This window comes from Pezoporus occidentalis, unplaced genomic scaffold (assembly GCF_034315485.1).
Source record: "Pezoporus occidentalis ecotype Australia unplaced genomic scaffold, CSIRO_AGI_Poc_V1 ctg245, whole genome shotgun sequence".
NCBI lineage: Eukaryota > Metazoa > Chordata > Aves > Psittaciformes > Psittacidae > Pezoporus > Pezoporus occidentalis.
Window position 1 is genome coordinate 167,587 of NW_026914340.1, and position 15,980 is coordinate 183,566.

Consider the following 15,980-nt stretch of genomic DNA (forward strand, 5'->3'; position numbering starts at 1 on the left):
CTGAGGTGGCAGAGGGATCCTGGAGCGACTGCTGCTGTTTCTCCCATTTCAGCGCTACCGCTTGAACCCTGCAGCACAAAAACTCTATGGGATAGCTCAGGAAATGTTTGACTTTGTTCCCCAGTTTCTGCTACAACAAGAGCTGTTGCTTTGCAGGATTAAGGCGACTGTGGAAGACAGAGGGCAAAGGCATTGGACACCTTGGCATGGTAAAACATAGGCAGCTCAGAGCAAGTGGATGCCTCATGTCATTGGCCAACATAAGGGAGCCCACTTGCTCATCCCCCAGCGACAAGGATCCCTGTGCAGGGTCCTCCTCTCTCCCACTTCCTCTCTGGGGGGATGCTGCTCCCATTTTAGCAGTGCAATAGTCCTCTTGCATGGGCTTGCATGGGCACGTGGGCAATGAATGATGGACCTTGACGTTTGCCATCAGCAAAATGAAGTCCTCCCAGTTCCAGGTCACGCTGTCCTGGTTTTGTACCAAAGCTTTCCGTGTAAACAGCCATCTCCTTTCAACAAGCCAATAACATCCCCTGCAAAGCCTGTGTACCGGCAAAGGGCTCCCCGCAGCTGCACCCGTGCACAAACCAGGCGCTAACGCTGCAGAGGGATGCGTGCCGAGGAAGGCTGAGCCCTTGCTCAAGGTAAGTCTTAGGCAGCATTTGCTGATCCAGACCTATCGCAGGGCTTTGGCTCTGTCTTAGCCCGCCGCCGCCGTGCTTGCAGTTGTCAGAGAAGGGAGCAGCATAGGACCAGGCTGCACAGTTACCAAAGCCTTTGCTCACCCTTTCTCTCTGGATGCGAGGGGAGGCCAGAGGGGTGCTTTGTGTCCATCACTGCAGCAGGACCCGGCTCTGGTAAAATCTGCACTGGCCTCCGGGGGGGGGGGGGGGGGGAAAATTTGTTTTGTAGGATCAGGGCTTGTCTTGCAGCTTGTCATGGAAGTGAGCAGGGATTTCACTGCTGGCCTCCGTGGCCCAGCTCTGCTCCTATGGCTGACAACCCCTGCTAAAGTAGAGTGGGGTTTGCTGCAGAGGGGTCTGCAGACCCGTGGGACTGAGCGTGATAGTCCCTAGGTGACAAAACCCACAGAGATTTAGGAACATGGGATCCCTCTGACCCTGTGCAAATAGAAGAAACACCCTGCTCAGGGGGTAAGCCCTGAGATCCTCTAATGACCAGGGCACTTGTGGCTTTCTTTTCCTGTATGTGGGTACCCTGATACTCATGGGCATGCTGCAGTCTGTGACATGCACGGGTTGGATATAGGATTATTGTAAAAGACAAGATGATATAAGATTATAGATTGGGTATAAGGAAGAAGTGCTTTACTGTGAGGGTGGTGAGGCACTGGAATGTGTTGCCCAGGGAAGCTGTGAATGCTCCATCCCTGGCAGTGCTCAAGGCCAGGTTGGACAGAGCCTTGGGTGGCATGGTTTAGTGTGAGGTGTCCCTGCCCACGGCAGGGGGGTTGGAACTGGATGATCTTAAGGTCCTTTCCAACCCTGACTATTCTGTGATTCTCTGCCCACTGCACAGCCCAGTGTGCTGTTCCAGAAACAGTGCTTTGGGCATTCTTCCATCTCTCCAGCTCAGTTTGGAGCATAACTCTCATGGGATGCAGTGAAACCTCCACGCAGGCGAGGTGGCTGAGCCAGCGGAGGTGTCGCAAGGTGCCACAGCAGCCAGTGACTCAGGTTCTCTGCTGTATTCCCTAATGGTGGTGTCATCGTGTTAATCACCACAAGCTCAGCTCCCCACTGCCAGTATCTTCCCAGGTTTTGTGTATCTTGGTGTGTTCAGACAACCAGACACGTTTCTGAGTGCGCTGGTAGCAGGCTCCTGGGCAGCAGCACCATGGGCTGAGTGAGCACGGCAGCGCTGCCCCGTGATACACTTGCTGGAAAGGGAGAAACACAGGAGCACTGCGCCGTCGCCATGCGCTGCCGGACGTGGATGAGAAGGAAGAGCTGGAATGAGTGAGCAAACAGACCTGAGCAGTGTTTCTGCTGGGTCCCTGCGAGCCCGGCAGCGCACCTAATGGGAGAGCTGCAGCATTCCTGCTGCTTCAGCGCGCCAGCACTCAGCACATCCCTGGGAATCAGCTGCAGCTCCCGCAGCCAAGGGGAGCTGCATCCTTTCGCTTGCTGTGCTGCTGCTTTCATGGTGCCCTCGATGTCGGGTCCGAGATTCAGAGAAGCACCGGAGCACTGGAGCTCTTGTACCGTGGCCCCGCTGTAGGTGATGCCCCATGACCCTGGTGTTCACAGCTCCCTCCTTGGCCCGTGTGCCTCTAGGTCAGCTACGTAGCTGTGCCCCAGCCTGTGCACCTTCCTGCAGGACTAACTGGCTGTGCTGCTTGCTGCTTGTATCCGCACAGGTTTCCAGGAGTGCCACAGTGGCCAAACTTGATGGATTGCCTGCCTGAAGTAGCTGGGTGATCAGCTCAAGTGTTTCTCTGGGCGGACCGTTTCCTCCTTGTGTCCTAATGCTTTAATTGCTGAGCTCAGCCTGCAAGCTGTTTTGTGGAACTCTCTTTGTTTCCCCTGCTCCTGAAGTTAAAACCCCTTTGCCCCTGTGTTCCCTGCTTTCCTATGGAAAGAGGAGGAGCTCGTGTTTGAGTAGGCTATAAAGCACTGTGTGGCAGGTCAGTTTAACGTGGGGCTGCTTTCAGGCGATGGGCAAGAACACACCTCCGTTCTTCTTAGCTTTCTTACAGCGAGCGCTGGGGCTGCCAAGAAGAGGTGCAGCCACGGCTCAGCTCTACGGGGAAGTACAATCCAGGAGGCATTCTGCGAGTGCCGGCTGCTTGTCGGGCTGACTGCCCCAGGCTGCGCGGTGCTGCGGCGCTCGGAGGCAGGCTCCCTCTCTCCTCTTTAAGGCTTTGTTTCCCTGCCATGTGCGTGAGTGACCCCACGGTGTTCCTGGCAAATCCCTGTCACGAGCCTGCAGCTGCCTGTGTGAAACACGGATGGGCCGGCACCACGGGCAGCCTGGAGCTCTCCTATGGAGGCACACTCCGAGAGCTGGGCTTGTTCAGCCTGGAGAAGAGAAGGCTCCTTAAGGGGAGACCTTTTTGCACCTTCCCGTTCTTAAAGGGGCTTGTAAGAAAGGTGGGGAGAGGCTTCTGAGCAGGGCCTGCTGTGACAGGATGAGGGGTGAGGGGTTTGAACTTAAAGAGGCAGATTCAGGCTGGATGTGAGGAAAAAAATCGTCTCAATGAGGATGGTGAAACACTGGCACAGGCTGCCCAGGAAGGTGCTGGATGCCCCATGCCTGGAGACATTGCAGGCCAGGCGGGATGTGGTTCTGGGCAACCCGATGCAGCTGAAGATGTCCCTGCTCATTGAAGGGGGTTGGAACTGGATGAGCTTTGCAGGTCCCTTCCAGCCCAAACCGTTCTGTGATTCCGTGATTGAGGAAGCGGTCAGGAAGCTCCATCCCAGAAAACCATCTTAACCAGAGCCAGGCTCAGGGCTGGCGGTTTTCCCCTCTCCCGAAGCCAGACGCAGCCGCAGGTGCTGATGGGCTGCCCGGCATGGCCTGGCACACGGGATGAGGAGGGCACCGGTGCTAACGGCAGCACACCAGGTCTCTCCTCTCCTCCTGCTGCCATTACCTGTGCAATTACCACATCCAGCTTAGAAATGAAGAAAGTGCTGCATGCAGAGGCGGAAGGGCAGAGCTTTAAGAGCATGTGGGTGTCTGAGACGCAGATGCTTTGGGAAACATCCTCTTGTGCCTGATTTGCATCTGCAGGCACCTGAATACCTGCACTGACCTGGCCCTGCACTGACCTGGCCGCGAGAGCACAGGGAGCCCAAGCAGCAGCACAGGGTGAACTCCTGCGCTCCCGCACTGGGGATCCCTCACTCCTTGGGGTGCCTGGGCCCATCGTCCCCTGCCTTCGGACCCGCTCCAGGGACAATCCTGCTGGGTTCCCCCTGTGCTCAGCTCTGGGCCCCTCACTGCAAGAGAGACATTGAGGGGCTGGAGCGGGGCCAGAGAAGGGCGCTGGAGCTGGTGCAGGGCCTGGAGCACAAGGGTGATGAGGAAGGGCTGAGGGACCTGGGGGGTTCAGTGTGGAGAAGAGAAGGCTCAGGGGGGACCTGATGGCTCCCTACAACTGCCTGAGAGGAGGATGGAGCCAGGAGGGGCTGGGCTCTGCTCCCAGGGAACAAGGGATGGGACAAGAGGAAACGGCCTCAAGCTGCCCCAGGGCAGGTTTAGATGGAGCTGAGGAACAATTCCTGCCCCAGAGGGTGCTCAGGCATTGGAACAGGCTGCCCAGGGCAGGGCTGCAGTCACCGTCCCTGCAAGCGTTCACACACGGTGGAGACGAGGCCTCAGTGCCATGGGTCAGCGGTGGCCTTGGCAGGGCTGGGGAATGGTTGGACTGGGTGAGATTAAAGGGCTTTTCCAACCTGGTTGATTCTGTGATTTTAAACAGCAGCAATGTTGGGATGGTGTTTCCCTCTTCACCCTGCAAGGGCAGCCTCCATCGGCAGCCTCGTTCTGCTCAGCTCCAATCCACACAAACATTTCTATTTCAAACAGAAAAGTACTTCACAAGTCAGCAGATTCATGAGTAGGAAACCTGCTGGTTTTATATTCCTGGATGCTGATAGCACCTGCGGGGCACCGTCGATGCTCCTGGGCTGGAGGCAGAGCCGATGCCCCACGCTTGCCTCTCCAAGTATCCACAGGACTTTGGACACTCCTTTTTATGCTGATCATGGGAGTGTTAAAAGCCATCACCCCAGCTGAACTACAGAAGAGAGGGAGATTACCTCAGTGGAAAAACAGATGTCATTATCAGCAATAGGCTCAGTAGATGTTTTTGCAATCATTTCCTCCTCGAGACCTTGGTGCACTTGAGAAGAGAAACTTCCTGGTTTCAGTGCGGAGGAGGGTGTCACCATCATCTGTCACGAAGGAACCATCCTGTTCCCAACCTCCATTTTCCAGCTTTCAGCACACCTTTTCAGCATCTTTTTCTCTAGGAAAACAGCTAGATCATGGGGCAGCTTTGAGGGACAGCTCTGTTAATGGCCAAGAAGCATTTCTTCAGCTGCAGGCAAGGACTCCTCCTTTCTCCAAGTCCAGCCCGTGGCTTTCCTGACCTTGTCATGGCTCTGAAGTCCACCTGCAGGCATCCATTCAGCTGTTTCTGTTAGAGCATCGTCCTGCCATTTTCCCAGAGGGCATCTGGCTGGGCAGCCGGACCTGGCCCTCCCTCCATGCTCTTCGCATGTGCACTTTCCTTTTCTATATGAGCAAAGAAACAAAGGTCTTTGCCCCCAGTGCTGGGACTTAGCATTTCCTGCCACATGGACACAGATCCAAGTCCCAGCACCGGGAGCAAAGACCTTTGTTTTATTTCCAAAGTCTTTACCACAATGGTCATAAAAATATTCCGACTGGCTTCCCTGTGTTACGTGGTGTTTGAATGAGGGTATCCTTTCATCCACGCCTTCTTGCGCCGCTCCACTTTCCAAGGCCCAAAATGCAATCCCTTTTCCCACAGGTAACGCTGAGATGCTCTACACCCAAACCAGAACCAACAACGAAAACAGAAAGAAAACCTGAGGGGGAAAACGAATTCCGTGTTACTTTTGGGGAAGAAAAGCATGGAAACAAACGCATGAGCAATGCGAGAGAGCACAGCCTTCGTGTGGGGTAGGAACGCAGCTGAGATGCCAAGCGCTTTCATCAGTCTGAACCGCTGCCAATCGTCTCTTAGCCAAAACCAGGGGTTATTTCCACAGCTGACTCCTGCTCTTTGCACACCCCACCCTGCAGCTGGCCGGGGACTGACAGCAGCAGGAGCACAGGAGCAGGCAGGTTTGGGGCGGAAGAGCAGCAGCGCCAGCAGCAGTGCCACCGGTGTGTGAGGAATACGGCGCTGGAGCAGGAAAAGCAGCTGGCGCTGCCGCAGGTGCCTGCTCACGGGAGGCTGGTAAGGGGGAGCCTCACACCAGGACAGGGTGAAGTAAAGGAGAAACCGGGAGCTGTCAAAGAGGCTGATGGTCAAGCGGGGAGAAGCGCACTGCAGCCTCCGGCACTTCGTCCCTTATCGCGCTGGGGTCGGTGTCTGGTGCAGCACAGGCGTGTGCTGGGGCCAGGTGGCTGCAGTGATAACAGTGTGTGTGCTTCCAGCCACCTCGCTCTTGTGCAAGGCAGTGCCTTGCCTTGGACCTTCTGCCGTCGCCAATCCACGCGCTGAGGAGCGGCGCTGCGATGCTAAGAAGATGCCGATTAGAACAGCAGTGGGGTCATTGCACAGCCCTTTCCTGAGCTCTTTGCCCGGGCTGCTCCAACCTTTAAAACCTACTTGCAAATACGCTTCAGTAGCGATGCCCCAGGGCACCGGCCCTTTTGGAGGCTGCCTGTGCTGCAGGGGGGCTGGGTCCCTGCAGGAGGGTCCAGGAGAGCTGGCGTTCCTGGCCGTTCTCCATTCACAGTGGCTGGAATACAGAGGCAGCTGGGCAGGAGGAACAGTGCCCTGGGGACACCCAGCCAGCTCTGCCTCAGAGTGGCCCTCACATCCCTCAGGTCCCTGCTGCCAGCTAGAGGCCACGATGGGTTGGAGGTGGCACGGTGGCCTGTTGGGGAAGGTATTTAGCTGTATTTCCCTCTTCCCTTGCACATCCATCATTGCTTCTTGTCTTACTCTTTGTCTTGTTTGGAGCCCCTCTGCATGGTCAGAGGGGCAGAGCTAGCATCCTCCCTCTTCCTTGCCTAGGCCATGGCTCACATCATGCTTTCCCTTCAGCTTCTGAATGAACTCACTACCAGGCAATAGCACAACTGGGTGAAAGCCCACACCCCAAAAGCAGTCCTGTGCATAGCTTGGTACGGAACTGTGTCAAATCTGCTTGCTTTTAGGGTTTTCATTACGAAGTTGATGACAGAGCACCCACACTCCTCGTGGGTGCTCAGGGTCAAAAGAAGTTGTAACCCCCTTCTCAGGGAGAAAGGTCAGCACAAGCTGAAGCACTCGAGCTGCAATTAGTGGCAGAGCATCACCCCAGGACGCATCATGCCTCTTCAGCGGGTGTTGGCTTTCTAAGGCAGCTCAAACACTCGCCAGGGTAATTAGCAGTGATCTGAATTAGACATCGCTGTGCACACGTCTGTCTGCAGTGGTGACATGTTTCATCATACCTCTGCAGACAGGAGCCGTTCCGAGGTGGATGCACTCCCTAGCCTGCAGGAATCCCCTCCCTGTGCTTGTTGCCACCCCGCACGGGAGGGTTTGTCCCGACCATTGGTCTCTGGGGCTCCTGCTTGGGGCAAAGCTTGGGTGCTTGCTGTGAGCACACCCAGAGCTGAGCTCACCCTTCCCATGCCTGCTTCCACCTGCAAGAAGTCCTTGCTGTTGGCAGAGAGATAAGGGCTTTGCACGGCTCCTCGCGTCGTTTCTGTGTCTCCCTGGGAGGACACAGAGGGAGACCTTGAGTTGAGCTGGGACCGATCAAAGCGAGGAGTTTGCCTCTGCCATAGGAAAGAGCAGCTTTTGATCCCACTGTGGTTTTGTCTGTTCTGGAAGGAAAGCAAGAAAGAGGAGCTTACTGGGTGCAACAGGGACATTTCACACGCAGCTCCGGTGGCTACGTGAACCCTTCCCAGTCAAACCCTTACAGGTCCCACAAGAAAGCTGGAAAATAGGGGATCTAGTGTTTCTGTTTCGCCAAAAATCACTAATAACATGCAGCATGGACTCTGCCTTTCCTCCAACTGCCCTGCAAAATGCCTCCCGTCGGGCTGTGCCCTAGGTGCAGCAACAGTTGGGTCCAGCCACTGCCTTGTGCTCCGAGCGGCCGGGCTGAGGTCATGTCTCTGCTCATTGTATTTCATTCACGTAGCTCTTCCTTCTCTGCCTTCACAAAAGGTTCGTAATGCTCGAGGGGAGGAGGGGGAAAATGCACCACTGGGGTTCCACAGCTCCTTCCTTGCTGCCTGCAGGAGACTTTCGGTGCCCCTCGCCCCTTTGTGTTGCCAGATGGGAATCCATTCACAGGCCTCCTGAGGCCCATGGGACCATGGCAGCGTGCTCCATGGGAGCATGGAGGTGGAGAGCACCCAGGGCTGCCTACCCAGCTGTGAAGGCAGTGGTGGGGACGTGAAAGGGAAACGCCTTGGTGGGGAAGCAGGAAACGGCGGTGGGGGAAAGGCAAGCGTGTAAGGCAAAAAGGCTCATGTGAACCTGGGCATGGAGCAGGGTGGGGAAGTCAGAGCAGGGAGAGGTGGGCAGGAGGCGCTGGCCCAAGGCAGAGCAGAAGGGTGGGAGCCCTCCTTTCCCAGAGGGAGCATGGAGACACAAGTGCTGTGGAGCCAGCAGTGGGGCAGGACGAGGGGTGTGGGTGAGAAGGAGGGAGGCACAGACAGGTGGTTCCTGTTCTGCGGTGCTTCGCTGCGAGCGCTCGTGCAGCTCTTCAGGCCTCCTTTGGGCTTCACCCTTTGGATCAGCCCCCGAGATCTCAGTGTAGAAACTCGCCTGTCTTACCCTGCCTTCCTTGAGTGATTGCGGGGTATGTACCCAAGCAAATGGAAAGAAGGACTAAGGCACCCTTGTATTCCAGGCCTTCGCTGGAGGCCCGCACGGTCTCCTTTGGAACAGAGCTAGTTTACATGGGAAGCATGTGGGAACTGTGTTATTTCCAAATAACCAACGCTTCCAAATGTTGTCCCATTCTGTTGCCTGTTCTCAGCAGCGACTGTGCTTGCCTGCAGCGGTGGTAGATCCAACTCATCACTCCGTGATGGTCTTGTGTTGCGGTTGCCTTGCCAGCTCTCTAACTCCTGGTCAGGGATGGGGAATACAGAGAGAATCCCAAGGAATTTCCCAGGGGTAGTATCTCTCAGGGCAGAGGATGGGGATGGCAATGGGAAGTTAGCAGGAAGATGGTGATGTCCCTCGTGTGGACCAGGAAGGCTTCTGGCTCTGCCCACAATGTCCTGAGCTGTAGCTTTCTTCACCAAAATCACAGGAAATCACTTTTCTCTCCCAAAATACTGCCTTGTGATACAGAAAGATGTGGCCATCTCGTCTGTGACGTGACGCTGGTAGGGGTGCTACCAGCTCCCAGCCTGCCTGGACGCCAGGGTGACTGCCACAGGGGCGAGAACCTGCCTTGTCTCTTGAGGGTGGCCCAGATTGCAGGCAAAGAAAGGATGTTTCTGTCTGCTCTGTTGGTCTCCGGGCCCAACACCCCTGTGTGACATGTTACCTGCTGGGTCCTCCTGTATGACTCATGACCACAGGCAGAATAAAAACACCTAAGGGGAAGCTGCCCTGCAAGGTGTTACCTGCTTGCTGTTATTGTCCAGGGCCGGTGAGTGCTGCTGAAGGCCTTTACCTGTATAATTACAGCCCAGCCTTAGCAGGTCTGCCAGCCGAGCAGTGTATGTGCCTATTGTTTCCATGAGCGTGTCTCCAGAGGATAATTATGTGCACAGGAGGAGGACACACTCCTCCAGGATGGAAACCTGATCGGGAGGATAAGGAGAACCTGCTCCGTGCCGCTGCAGGATTACACGGAGAGCCCGCTGTTGTCTGAAGAGGGAACAGTCGAGATACCATCGACTACTCCTGTTATTACACCCCAGAATTCACCAAGGGCTTAAGACAAAGAGCCAGTTAATTATTTATGACATATGCACGCAAGGGGAAGGCAGGAACAGGCGGAGGGCTGCTTCATCATCTCTCAGCCTAGAGAGGCTGCTTGATTCACATTAACCAGCTCTTCTCCTTTTAAGTCTCATTTTGACATTTCCCACCAAACTCTTCCCCTCTGGCATGGTCAGGTCAGCGGTAAACTCAGATTTCTGCTCTGCTTGCATAATCGGTTCCCCCAAACCTGGGTTTATTTGCTTTGCCTGCTTCAGCTTGTCCCAGGCCTTCATTGCAAGGTCTCTGGGGGAGGGCTCGTTACGTGTAACGGGCTATGGCTTTCCAGGCGGCACAGCTTTTCCTTCTGGAAGCAGCTGATTCATCCACACGGAAACGTTTTGCACAACGGGCTCAACTTCGCTTCAATTTCCAGTTAAAAGGAGGAGCAAAGCACCTTGCTTTGGGGCGGCCAAAAGCGTTTCCTCTTGCCTCATGTTCCAGACCCGGTAAGCTGGGGGCTGTGCTTCCCTGGAGGACACGAGGGACTGTGCCCGAGTGTGGGCACAGGGGCTGCAGCACAGTCCCATGCTGCATCTTTGACTGGGTGAAACCCCTCTACCTAAGGCTGATGGGAGCAGTGCTGAGCTTCAGGCCAGATTCCACACTTCTCAGAGGTCCACCTCAACCATGACCTTCTCCTGCGGACCCAGGCTGCCCTGTCCATCATGGGAGGATGGTGAAATGCAAGCCTGCACATTTTCCTCTGCTCAGGAGCGACAGCTCTTGCTTTGCCTTCAAGCATTTTCCAGTGAGACTGAAGCACCTCCATCCTAGTGAAGGAGACTTGATGATCTCACAGGTCTTTTCCAATCTAGTTGATCCTATGATTCTGTGGTGTGTCTGCCTGGATAACTTTTTCCATAATTAATTCAGTTGTACCCCCGTTTTAGACCCGTTCCTCAAGAGCACTTCCACTGCAGTGTAACAGCACATTGCTGTTGGGCTTCACAGGACAGGCTTTGGTGAAGGTACATTTGGTAGAGGTTATTCTGCTGGAATGGTTTGAGGAGGACACATGGAGAGGAAACGGAACATGTCCCCACAGCGGAGGTCTTTTGGGATGAAGCTGCCAGAAGGGCTGGACCCAAGGCCAGCCTGCCCCATGCATCTGCAGTACTGCAGAATCATTGGGGTTGGAGAAGACCTTTGAGACCATCCAGTCCAACCGCTAACCCAGCACTGCCAAGGCCATCACTAACCCATGTCCCGAGGCACCACTCCTCCGTGTCTTGGAGCTTCATGGACGGGCAAAGGGAGAGGTAAGGCTGTGAGGTGTGGAGCTGAACATGGAATCATGGAATCACTGAACTGTTTGGGTTGAAAAGGACCTGAAGATCATCCAGTTCCAACCCGCTGTCATGGGCAGACATGATTGCAAACAGAGGCAAACCATGAATTCAGCAGTAGCCATCCGTGCTAGCCTTCAGTGAGGAGCCAGCTCATTCCCACCTATCCATAGCTACTGAGAAAACAGGGAGAGAAAGTGCATTTTCAGTATGACAGTCACCCCAGCGTGGAGCTGTGGGAGTCCAGGCAATGTTCCCTCCTGGGCCAGCCTCAGCAGAGGTTATTGGGAACTGACCACGGCTCCACGTGCGATGGCTTTTTGCTCGTGTTCCTGGGGTGCACGCTGGACACATCAGTTGGGAATCCAAGCAAAGAGGACCAGAAGGGAAGGTGTAGGAGGCAGAATGCCCTCCTCAGCCTTGGTGGCCTCCTGTTCGTCTGAGGCCTGAAGAGCCAGCTAAAGCTTCCTGCATGCCTGACATGCGGTTAATTTGACAGAATCGGAATGGGAGCCTGTCTGTTTAAGTGACCCAAAAGCCAACCCCCTTACATGAACTTATGTGGACTTTTCCCTCAGCAAGGGATTTTGGCAGGAAACCGTCTTGTTTAAAATATGGTGACTTACCAGCCGTTTGCTTCCAAGGGATCTAGCCTGATCCTTTATGATCCTTAGGATCCAGGGCTTTTGTTTTGTTTAGGCGAGCAAGTGTTGTGAAATGCCTTTGTGAATCAAACCCGATGGAGGGAGCACGGTGTGAGGTGAGCAGCGATGCCTCCCTGCCAGAGGAGAGCCGAGGCAGCAGGAGCAGTGCGCTGGCCCCACCAGAAGGTGATTCCTGCTCTCTTCTTCGGCAAGCCCTCAACTCCAGCACAGTTTGGGTGTGAGTTTACCCCAGTGAGCCCGAGGCAGTTTCACTTTATGCAACTCTTGTTTGCTCAGCAGACGGGAGGCCCGGCTCTCTCTGATCTGTGATGCTCAGAGAACAGACTCGTCCACAGAGCTCTTCAGCATCCAGAGGAGCAATGCCCAGTGCCAGGTGTGGAGGTGCTTTGGGTTTCTCCAAACCATGTTTTTGAGGGGGCTGGAGAATGAGCATCTGAGGACCTCACAGGGACTTGAGGTGCTCAAAGGGCAGAGTGAGCACAAGGAAGGGACATGTTCCTGAGTTCTCTGCACAGGTGACAATGACTCACTCGCATCCAGGGTTGGGGTGATGCATCCCACGGGGTCTTGAGTGCAGGATGTGCAGCCCTGTCAGCGCTCCAACAGGGATTTCTGCTCTGCTTGCAGTAGCATCTGGAAGGAGGACTGTCCTTCACAGGCTCAGTGCATCCCTCGGCCTTCCCTGCGTGCTCTGCCCATAGCACATGAGCAGTGACACTTCTGGTCCTACCTCCACAGCTAAAGACTTGCACTTTAGCCGGGTCACTTAGGGGAGAACCTGGGACCCGATCTCTGCAGGAGTCTGTGCCTGTGGTGCAGCTCCAGAGCAGCATCACGTGCCAACAGCACCTGCAGGCACGGGTGTGCACATCAGGGATGCTGGAGTCCTGGCGCGTTGCTCCCATGGGATGGGCTGGCCACAGAGAGGAGCCGCAGCTGCAGTTTGGGATGCGCTGATGGATCTCTTCTGTGCTGATCAGCACAGCTGGAGTGACCTGCTTGACTTGACATATGCAAATCTGAGAGGCAGCAAGGAGCCTTCTTGTCCTCCCATGTCTCCTCATGGCAGTCTGTGGTGCTGGCAGCACAGCACCACCCGGCACCAGCCCTTACCACATGCTTATTAAAGGGAAAGCTGGGAGAGCTGTACCCAGCGTGTGCCAGGCACCGCAGGGCTGGAGCCCTCCAGCACATCACAGAATCCATCATTAGTGCTGGAAGGGCCCCCCCCGGGCAGCCTCTGCCAGTGCTCTGCCTCTTACCCTCACGTAAAGAAGCTCTTCCTCGTGTTGAGGTGACTCTTGTTGTGGTTCAGTTTTTAGCCATTGCTCCTCGTCCTGTCGATGGGCACCACTGAAAAGAGTCTGGCACCGTCCTCCTTGCACCACCTTTGAGATGCTGACCTGCATTGATGAGATCCCCTCTCAGGCTGCTCTTCTCTGCACTAACCAGGCCCAGCTCCTGAAATCTCTGCTCATAAGAGAGATGCTCCAGACCCCTGAGCATCCTTGTGGCCTCCGCTGGACCCTCTCCAGCAGCTCCTTGTCTGTCTTGTGCCGAGGAGGCCAGCGCTGGGCACAGTGCTCCAGATGTGGCCTCACCAGGGTCAGTAGAGGGGGAGAATCACCTCCCTTGACCAGCGGCCGCATGCACAGCATTAAATGAGAAGTCTGAATCAGCTCCCTCCTCCTTCCCAGCAGAGAAACAGATGGGTGCACGCTCTGCGAGAGCATTGTACCCACACACTGTGCTGACGTGCCGTGCTGTGCAAGCGACCTGGGCCTTCTGGGAAAGGTGATGAGCCACAGCCCTGCCGCACATGGGCTGGAGGAGCACCACTGCTCTTCAGCGTTGAATCCAGAGAGCTCGACGTGACCCAGAGCAGAATGTAGGGCAGCCTTGCATCAGGCTCCGAGTGCACACCTGCCTTGTAAACCCAATCAGCAAGTGTGATTACAGCGCAGGCCGAACGGGGAGACAAACAGTATGACTGGTATTTATCATCGGGACTGTAATTATGCCTGCAGGTCCCATGCTGCCTGGGCCCCAGCATGGCGAGGGTTGTACGAGACATGATAAAAGATCACCCCTGGCCTGAAGAAATTAGAATCTCATTTTAAACATCCCAGGAGGGCGAGCCAGATGGGGATGGTGTCAGGGATTGAGGTTGGGAAAAAGTGCAGGAGTTTGATTACAGATAAGGCTGCTTCCCAGAGGCTCCCGCTGCTGAGCCATGGGGGGGCTTGGTGGTACCTTTGCCGTGCCAAGTCAGCATGTGGGCTGATGGCAACAGGCCAGGGGTGAGACATGATGGGTAGAGGAGGAGGGAGGAGGGTTGCAGCTGTATACTTGGGTCTCTGTGTGTACGTGTAAGAATATATATATATATGTATGTAATCATAGAATCCCAGAATAGTTTGGGTTGGAAAGGACCTTATGATCATCCAGCTCCAACCCCCTGCCATGGGCAGGGACACCTCACACTCGAGCAGCTTGCTCCAAGCCCCTGGCTCCAACCTGCCCTTGAACACTGCCAGGGATGGGGCAGCCACAGCTTCTCTGGCCACCCCGTGCCAGCGCCTCAGCACCCTCACAGGGAAGAGCTTCTGCCTTAGATCTAACCTGAACTTGGCCCCGTTTCAGTCTGAACCCATCACCCCTTGTCCTATGGCTGCAGTCCCTGATGAAGAGTCCCTCTCCAGCACCCTTGTAGCCCCCTTCAGACACTGGAAGCTGCTCTGAGGTCTCCACGCAGCTTCTCTTCTCCAGGCTGAACAGCCCCAATGTTCTCAGCCTGTCTCCATACGGGAGGTGCTGCAGCCCCTGCTCATCCTCATGGCCTCCTCTGGACTTGCTCCAACAGCTCCGTGTCCTTCTCGTGTTGAGGGCACCAGCACTGCACACAGTGCTGCAAGTGGGGTTTCACCAGAGCAGGGCAGAGGGGCAGCATCACCTCCCTGACCTGCTGCCCACGCCGCTGTATGCATGCCCAGCAGGGGAGGAGGGAGAAGGCTCCTTTCCCAGGGCTGATGGGGGACCCGGGCACACCGAGCCCGCCACCGCGGCAGAGCCCCAGGGCAGGGGGACGAACGGGTGCGGCGGTGCCGGTGCCCGCCGCGCGGTGTCACTGCGGGCCCGGCGGCGCAGCGGAGCGGTGCGGGGCGGGAGGTGCGGGTGGCAGCGCCGGGGGAGCCGGCTGAGCCCCGCAGCCCTGCTCACCCCGCGGGACGGGGATGCGCTTGGAAGGGGCACCCCGGGGGTTGGAGCAGGCGGGTGACGGATGGAGCGGGAAGTGATGGGCGGGAGCTGCCTCTGTCCCCGCCGGGGGCCGGCTGGAGGAGCCGCCATCGGTGCTGGCCGTGAGAAGCCCCGGCGGCTCCGCTCGTTGCACAGCCCGAGGAGAGCAGCCGGGAGTGAGCAGTGAGAACGTTGGGGCTGTTCAGCCTGGAGAAGAGAAGCTGCGTGGAGACCTCAGAGCAGCTTCCAGTATCTGAAGGGGGCTACAGGGATGCTGGAGAGGGACTCTTCATCAGGGACTGCAGCCATAGCACAAGGGGTGATGGGTTCAGACTGAAACAGGGCAAGTTCAGGTTAGATCTAAGGCAGAAGCTCTTCCCTGTGAGGGTGCTGAGGCGCTGGCACAGGGTGCCCAGAGAAGCTGTGGCTGCCCCATCCCTGGCAGTGTTCAAGGGCAGGTTGGACACAGGGGCTTGGAGCAAGCTGCTCTAGTGGAAGGTGTCCCTGCCTGTGGCAGGGGTTGGAGCTGGGTGAGCTTTAAGCTCCTTTCCAACCCAAACCATTCTGGGATTCTATGAATCCACGTTTGAGGTGAAGCTGGGCCAAATGCAGATCAGCGCTCTTTGATTTGTTCATTGCGTTACTGATTTCCACTTCTGTCTCAGCCCAGGTTTCAGACCAGTTTCCATCTGGCTGGTCTGCAGCTCCCACAAAAGCACCTACAGCTGCTGCTGCCTCCCCACTGCTCAGGCCCCGCCGTGCTCTGTGTGGACACACATCCAGCATTCCTGGGGTCGCCTGCTGGGAACTACTTCACACCAGTTTCTGGGTACAGGCGGGGCTTTTGCACTCCTAGGAGCTTGGGGCAGTCAGTGCTAGTTGGATCCTCTCTTCTGGGCAGGCAGAGGCTGAGCTCTGCAGCCCTCAGGCTGAGCACACTTCCCCCTGTGTTTTACTTTCAAGAACAGTGTTTTGCAGGCTGTAGATCTGGGGAGCTGTGTTTGGGAATCGAACCACAGGGAGAAGGGAGACCTCTCAATTCCCTGGCAATTCCCTGCTCCTTCACTGTCTTTTACCTTTTAGGGAGGCTCCTCAGCTTAAAGGGCTTCCCCG

At 56.0% G+C, this 15,980-nt stretch overlaps 1 protein-coding gene across 1 annotated transcript in view; it reads left to right on the top strand.

Moving 5' to 3' along the window:
• The first annotated feature begins 393 nt into the window (after positions 1–393).
• Positions 394–15,980, top strand: part of RD3 (RD3 regulator of GUCY2D) — a 56,287-nt gene continuing 40,700 nt past the window's right edge. The window contains exon 1 of the mRNA XM_062622714.1: positions 394–647. The gene's annotated coding sequence lies outside the window, so the exon portion shown is untranslated. The remainder of the gene's footprint in view (positions 648–15,980) is intronic.